We start from the raw sequence: 7,337 nt of genomic DNA, 5'->3' as shown, positions 1-7,337 counted from the left end.
ACTAGTGTTTGAAGGGTGCAACAATGAATGAATGGAATCCCAAAATCTCTGTAGATGTTCATTGAAATGAAAAATAAACAACCTAAATTAAAAAAAAAAAAAGAGGCCATGTCAAATGAATCCTGGTGAAACAGAGAATACCAAAATAATGTCTGCTTTATTAACTATGCAAAGTAATTTGACAATGTGTATCATAACAAACTGTGGTTAGAATTGAGAAGAATGGAAATCACATAACATTTAATTGTGTTTCTAAGAAATCTACACTTGAATGAATTTATGTCTGAATGGACTAAGAGAACACTGTAAGGTTTAAAATCAAGAACGGTGTGTGTTGGGGTTGTATCCTACTCCTATCCAATCTGTATGCTAAGCAAAAAATTCATGAAGTCAGACTTTAAGAAAAAAAATGTGGTATCTGGATTAGAGGAACACTCATCTTCCTTGCTTAAAGAGAGGAGAACCTTTTTGAAGTGCTTGCTATAGAAAATCAAAGACTATAACCTTCAATATGAATCTGATCCCAACCTCAAGAAAACAAAAAGGTCCTTACTTCTAGGCCAATAGACAACATTACAGTGTAGATGGAGAAAATACTGAAACTGTCAATGATTTAATCTTATTTGGATCCACAGTTAACATCTGTTGCACTAGTAGTCATGAAATGAGGAGACATATTGCAAGGCCACAGTCAAGGGTCTCTCCAAAACACTGAAGACTAAGGTGCACCTGATTCAGGTCATGGTGGTCTTTTCAATCACTTGCTATGCTTCTGAGGGCTAAACAATGCATAAGGATGATAAAAGAAGAATTGATGTCTTTCAGTTGCGTTGGAGAGAGTACTGAATATCCCATGGACTGCCAAAATAGTGTTCTGGAAAAGGTGCAGCTGCAGTGTTCCTTGGAAGCAAAGATGGTAAAGCTTTTTCTCTCATACTTTGGACTTACTTCTTGGACAGGATATTCCTTAGGAAGGAACCATCCTTGGAAAAGTGGATGGTCAACAAAAAAGAGAAAGATCCCCCAAAATTGGATTGTCATGATAATTGCAGTAATGGACTCAAATGTATCAAGGATGATGAGAATGATACAAGGTAGGACAAGATTCAGATTTGTTGTCATAGGGTCTCTATGAACTGTACTCAGGTTGATGACACCTAACAACAACGTGCAATAGAAGAGAGTTCTGATGTCCTAAGAGTAAGAAGTTGTACTATAATCCCAAAGAGAGGGTTCAAACCTATCAGCTGCTCCATGAAAAATTCACCAGGGGAAATCATCTAACATGCCATTTATAACCTCTTAAAAGCCACTGGAAGGTCAGCTATGAGTCAGTTCTAACTTGACTACCCACAATAGTAACAGTATGCAATAGAGCTATCTGTGAACTGTCTATTTGTCTACTGTGATGACTTACATGATGCCTTGTCATTGAAAGCTACACCACCAGAGTTTTAAATCCAGTAGAGTCACACTGTTAGATAGGTTTTAGGCAAACTTCCAGAATAGGAAAGCAGGAAGCCTGGTAAACTACTTGCAAAAATTATCCAATGATAATTTTGCTACTCATGATTTTCAGATATGGCCTAATTCACTTGTTTTGGACATTTAATCAGGAGGGATTAATCACTAGAAAAGACTATCTTTGGTGAAATATAAAGTATCAACCAAGGAATGAGAGACTCTCAGTGAAACTGATAGGCACAATAGTCAGAAAGATAGACTCAGCATGCCATGAGGAAGGCATAGGACCTGGCAAAGTGTCATTTTTTTGATATGTGGTTGTCACAAGTAAACATTTATTCAACAACAGCTAACAATAATATGCAAGAGAAAAATAGTCATATTCTTAAAATTTATTTCTTGAAATAGGAGAGGCTCCCTTAAAGATATGTTGAGTGTATCACAGCACATTTATAGAAAAGACACTGAGCACTTAGAAACTATCCCAATATATTTTTGATGCAGGGACTAACAAACTACAACTGTTGTTGTTGTGTTAGGTGCCATCGAGTCATTTACAATCCATAGCAACACTATGACCAACAGCTCTGCATCTTGCCCTATGCTGCACCATCCTCACTATCTCTATAATGCTCAAGCTTGTTGGAGCCATGGTGGCAACTGACATTGTTGAGGGTTTCCCGCTCTTTCTTTGACCCTACAACGTTATTCAGTGTGATGGCTTTTTTCCAAGGGTTGGTCCCTTCTAACAACACACCTAAAGACTGTGAGACAATGTTTCACAATCCTTTCCTCTAAGGAGTGACAATTGTTTCCTTTAAGGAATATCCTCATTGCATTTTCTCCATGACAGATTTATTTGTTCTTTTGCCAGTGTATTGGCATTCAGTACTCTTCTCCCACACCCCAACTCAAAATATCAATTCTTCCGTTATTCTATTTATTGTCCAACTTTCAGATGCATATAAACTAATTGAAAATATCATGACTTGTTTCAGGTTCACATCAGTGTTTAAATTGACATCTTTGCTCTTTAGCACTTTGAAGAGGTTTTTGACAGCAGATTTTCCCAATACTATACATCTTTTGATTTCTTGACTGCTGTTACCCTTGGTGTTGATGTGGGTCCAAATTTCTCGTCAACTCAGAGGTGGGCAGTCCAAATCCAACAGATGCTTTGTGCTATTTACAGTCTCTGGAAGCCCACTGGAGGTCCTTTATGAGCAAGTTTCAACTCAACACCACTTAATAACTTAGAAGAATTAGACAGAGCTACTTCCATTCCTTTTCTGTGGTTGTCTCTACCCTTTGGTACTTTCTTCACACATTTGCTGACCTATCTTTTGCTAAATACTTGAGAAGAACTGTCTTCAGGTCTTCTGAGTGGCTTTCTGTGAAGTCCTCTCCTTTTTGATACTCTCCACTTTGAATCTAGGTCACTTTGCCTTCCCTGGATTTTCCAATCCACCCTCTGAACGTAGAAAGACCACCCTTTCCACCTCAGCTGTCCTCCCTCTGGGTGCTGTAGACAGTGAACTCTCAGAGTGGTAAACATTAGCAACGGTACGTCTCATATTCTTCCTGTCCTCCATTTCAAGGATCACTACCCTCTGTTATTTAAAATCCAATGTCTTATAAATATTCTTTCATATATTCTGTCTGGATTTGAGTAAATAATACTTTAATGTTGTTGTTATGTGCCATTGTTGCTCTTCAGTCTTCTGGAGAGAGCCCAGACAGCAGATTTTCCCAATGCAATTGATTTCCCGACTTCTGGTGCCAAGACAGTTGATTGAAGAACCAAATAAACAGAAGTTATCAGCAATCTCAATCTTTTCTCTGTCAGTCATGAAGCTGCTAATTGGCCCAGTGAGAGGAACATATTTTTAACTGTTCTAAATCATTCTCAATATAAATGACAATAGACTACTTGGTAGGCCTTTCCAGCTGTTGCTGAGTGCTTGGAGTTGGTTTTGATTCCTCCTCAAGGTGATCCAATGTGTGCAGAGTAGACTGGCTCCATGGACTTTTCAAGGCTTTGCTCTTTCAGAACTAGATCCTCAGGCTTGTCTTCTAATGCACCTCATGCTGGTTTTGAAAGAAAACCAGATTAACAACAGTGATTCCAACAATAAGCCCCAGTGTCTCAGAGTTGATGAGAATGGCACAGGATAGGACAATGTTCAGATCTGTTGTTCACAGAGTTTCTACAAGTCGTAGTCAACTTGACAGCACCCGCCAACACTGGATAGATCATTCTAATTAGGAGCCAAAGGTTAACAAACTAAAGAAACATAAAATTACCTAGCTGCATGTTTTTATCTAGATAATTATGTACTTTTTAATTAGTACGATTGTTACTGTTGTGTTCATTGAGTTGGAATTGACCCATAGAGGACTGTCCAGTGGGTTTTCAGAGGTAGTAAATCACATGAGAGTTGATCACCTTTGAAGCACGTGGTGGATTTGAACTATATTATTTAATAAGTGCATTTCATGTATATTTAATTATTTTGTATCAAGACACTATTGAAGTTTCTTTTAGGAATAAGAAATAAAATATAGTTTCCCCAAAATGTTTATGTGGTGGTAAGTAACATGTTTGGACAATGACCAAGGAGGATAGAAGGAGAATTGATGCCTCTGAGCTGTGGTGCTGGAGAAGAGTATTGAGAATATCATGGACTGCTAGAAAAACAAACAGATTTGTCCTGGAAAGGGTTAAACCAGGTGGCTCCTTGGAGGCAAGGATTCTGAGGCTTCGTCTAACATACTTTGGACATGTTGTGAGGAGAGACCGGTCCTTGGAGAGGGACATCATGCTTGGGAGGGTGGAGGGACGGCACAGGAGGGGAAGGCCCTCTATGAGGTGGATTGATTCGGTGACTGGGATAATTGGAATGGGAGTGTCAGAGACAGTGCGATTGGCACAGGACAGAGTAGAGTTTAGGGCTGTTGTACATAGGGACCCTATGAGTCGCAAGCGACTCGACAGCAGATAACAACAACAACAACAACAAGTAACATGTTATATGCTCCAGAATTGGTCAGAAATCTTTAAAAATTCCTCATTCTTAATTTTATCATATATAGTTATTAGTGTTATTGTTGTTATTGTTATTGTTATTGTTATTGTTATGTGCTGTCAAGCTGACTATGACTCATAGCGGTACTATAACTCTGACCCTACCCTATGGTGAGTCAATTTCACTGGCTCTAACATACACTGATGTATCAAATGCGTTAATGGTTACCTATGGTAGACAGTGTGGCATGGAGCTCCCTGATTAAAACAAGCTTGGAAATAGGAATGGCATCCACTTCCGTAATAGCTTGCCTCTGGAAACCCTATGAACCTGGAGAAAGGATGAAAGTCCTTGATGAAAGGACTTTTGTTCATAGGATCACTATGAATTGCCTACGACTCAACAGCACTTAACAACAACAACAACACACTTGTTCTCTAACCTTTCAAAGACAGACTTGTTTGTTCTCTTGACAGCTTATGGTATATTTTTCTCTGGGACCACAGCTCAAAGACCTTTCTTCTTCTTTATTATTCTTCTGTCATCTTGAGTAATTTTTCTGGGTCTCTCATAAATACCAAGTAAATGAGAAGATCATGGCTTGCATCAGGTGTACTTTGGTCTCTAGACTGATAACATTACTCCTTGGCACTCTGGAGGGGTCTCTGATAGTAGATTTTTCTCAAAGCAAATCTTCTTTTGATTTTTGATTGCTGGTGCCGAGAGTATACACTAAGCCAATTGTCAGCATCGTGATGGATGGAGAAGAGATTGAAGTTGTTAACACTTTCATCTTGCTCTTGTTCCCAATTTTCACATACAGACATATAGAAAAATTTTATATTAAAAAATTTAGCATATTGGTAAGCAAATAAATATTTTAAAAAGCAACCTGGAAGCTAAAAATATCAGAGGACACTGGACTTTATGCTTCGTCTTCTACACAGATGGTACATGAACTAGTGAGAATTTACAAAAATAACCAAATTTTAGATGAGAAATCTACTTCCACCGCTGTTAGTTTCTGCTTACACTTCATCACAGAGTCATTGGGTACTTGTGAGGTTGAAAAGATTTGTCTATTTTTAATCAGAAGTTCAAATTTCTCTATTTTCAGAGTTGCCTTAGCAAGAAGTCTTTTCCTCAACTTTAACTTGGCTTAGACATGTATTTATTGTTGAGATTTGTGATTCCCCCACCTCTCCCAATAGTGTAATTGAATAACCAACATTTTAATGAGTAAATTATTTTCCCATATGCTGGTACTGATCCTTTATAATTGATATGTGTGCTTTTTTAAAAATCTTTTTTGTGTTTATGTGACTCATGTGTCAATTTTAAAAATAAGAGTTTCAGAAGACATTGATGTTCTAATGGTGAGATGTTCTGCTGCCAGCCCAAAGACAGGCAGTTCAAATCCACTAGCACATTGTGGGAAAAAGACAGGCAATCTCCTCTCATGCAATTTACAGTCCCCAGAAATCTGCTGGAATGTTAGATATGAGCTGGTTCTGAATCAACAACACATAACATAAAAAAAAATTGTCATATTGCTGTAATTTATGAAAGTAAGATGTGTCAGCCTAATAATTATAACCCTGACTACTTCACTAATCTTATTCAATCTTTACAACAAACTTGACTCTTGGAGGAAATTGAATTTCCTAGAGTTTGCTACTTTGTGCTGAGGCTTTTTTAATAGTAAGTGACAGAGCCAATAAGGTGACTTTAATCTTGAAATTATATTTTCATATTTTCAAAAGACTGAATTCTTAAAGATTCCCACTTTTCAGCAAGGTGGTCTAGATTCTCTGTTAAATCTTCCAACTAAAAATAAGAACAGTTCTGAAAAAATAAGGAAGGAAAGAAAACTCTAAAGAATAATTGTACTTTGAATTATCTAATCTGTAAGGCATAGTAACAAATGTGTCAGATTCAATGCAAGGTAAGATTTTTTTTAATTTAATAACAAGTTAATAATTCTTTATATTAGCATATTTATTAAGGTAATTAGTATGGTTGTTATCCCATGAATGGAACATTAGAACCTGGTAAACATGGTTATCAAAGTATGTAATACAGGTTGTGATAGTAAAGAAAGAGCTAATAGAGTCTTAAAACAAAACATTATAGGTATACTGTGCCCTTACTATGCAAAGTTGAATTTATTTTCTATTAATTACTACTGAGAACACATTCACCAAGTCAATAGCTTGACACTAACAGAGACAGTATTAACTGCTGCTGTAAGGCTACCACATTTAGCAGAGCAACTGCAATTAGGGATACCACCTGGTTAGGTTCATGGTAGTCAATTATGTTCTGTCATAATCCATCTGCTTTTTATGGAGTCCTGGAAAATAAATTAAGTAGGGACCACCAGTGATTTAATATTGGTACTAATCATTGTGGTTCACATAAAGATATAATACTACTGTTTACTATCATAATTCTAAGACAGGGATTAGAGACTTCTACTTGGTCATTCTTAATTCATTTATCTACTTTCTACAGAAATAATTAGGAACTAGAACCACTCATTATGTGTCTTTTAAAAAAGAGAAACAGAGAGATGTAAGAAAATTTGTTATAAAAAAGGAAAAAATACAATACCTGAAAAAATATGATTAATTTCAACCTTTACATTTAGAAAAATGAGACTTTTTCTGCCCTCTCATTTGAAAGTTAAGAGGGAAAATGAGTGGTTATTGAGTGATATAATCTAGAATTGAATTTTGAAGATTCCCAGGTTTCTATCCCACAATTGTCAACCAATTAACCTGACTTAGGCAAAATGTTTCATCTTTCTTTTTTCTTTTTTTTTCTTTCTATAATTATATTTTATTA

This window comes from Elephantulus edwardii, unplaced genomic scaffold (assembly GCF_000299155.1).
Source record: "Elephantulus edwardii isolate Elephantulus edwardi_28Jun2011 unplaced genomic scaffold, EleEdw1.0 scaffold00277, whole genome shotgun sequence".
Classification (NCBI taxonomy): Eukaryota; Metazoa; Chordata; class Mammalia; order Macroscelidea; family Macroscelididae; genus Elephantulus; species Elephantulus edwardii.
This window is presented reverse-complemented; position numbering follows the sequence as displayed.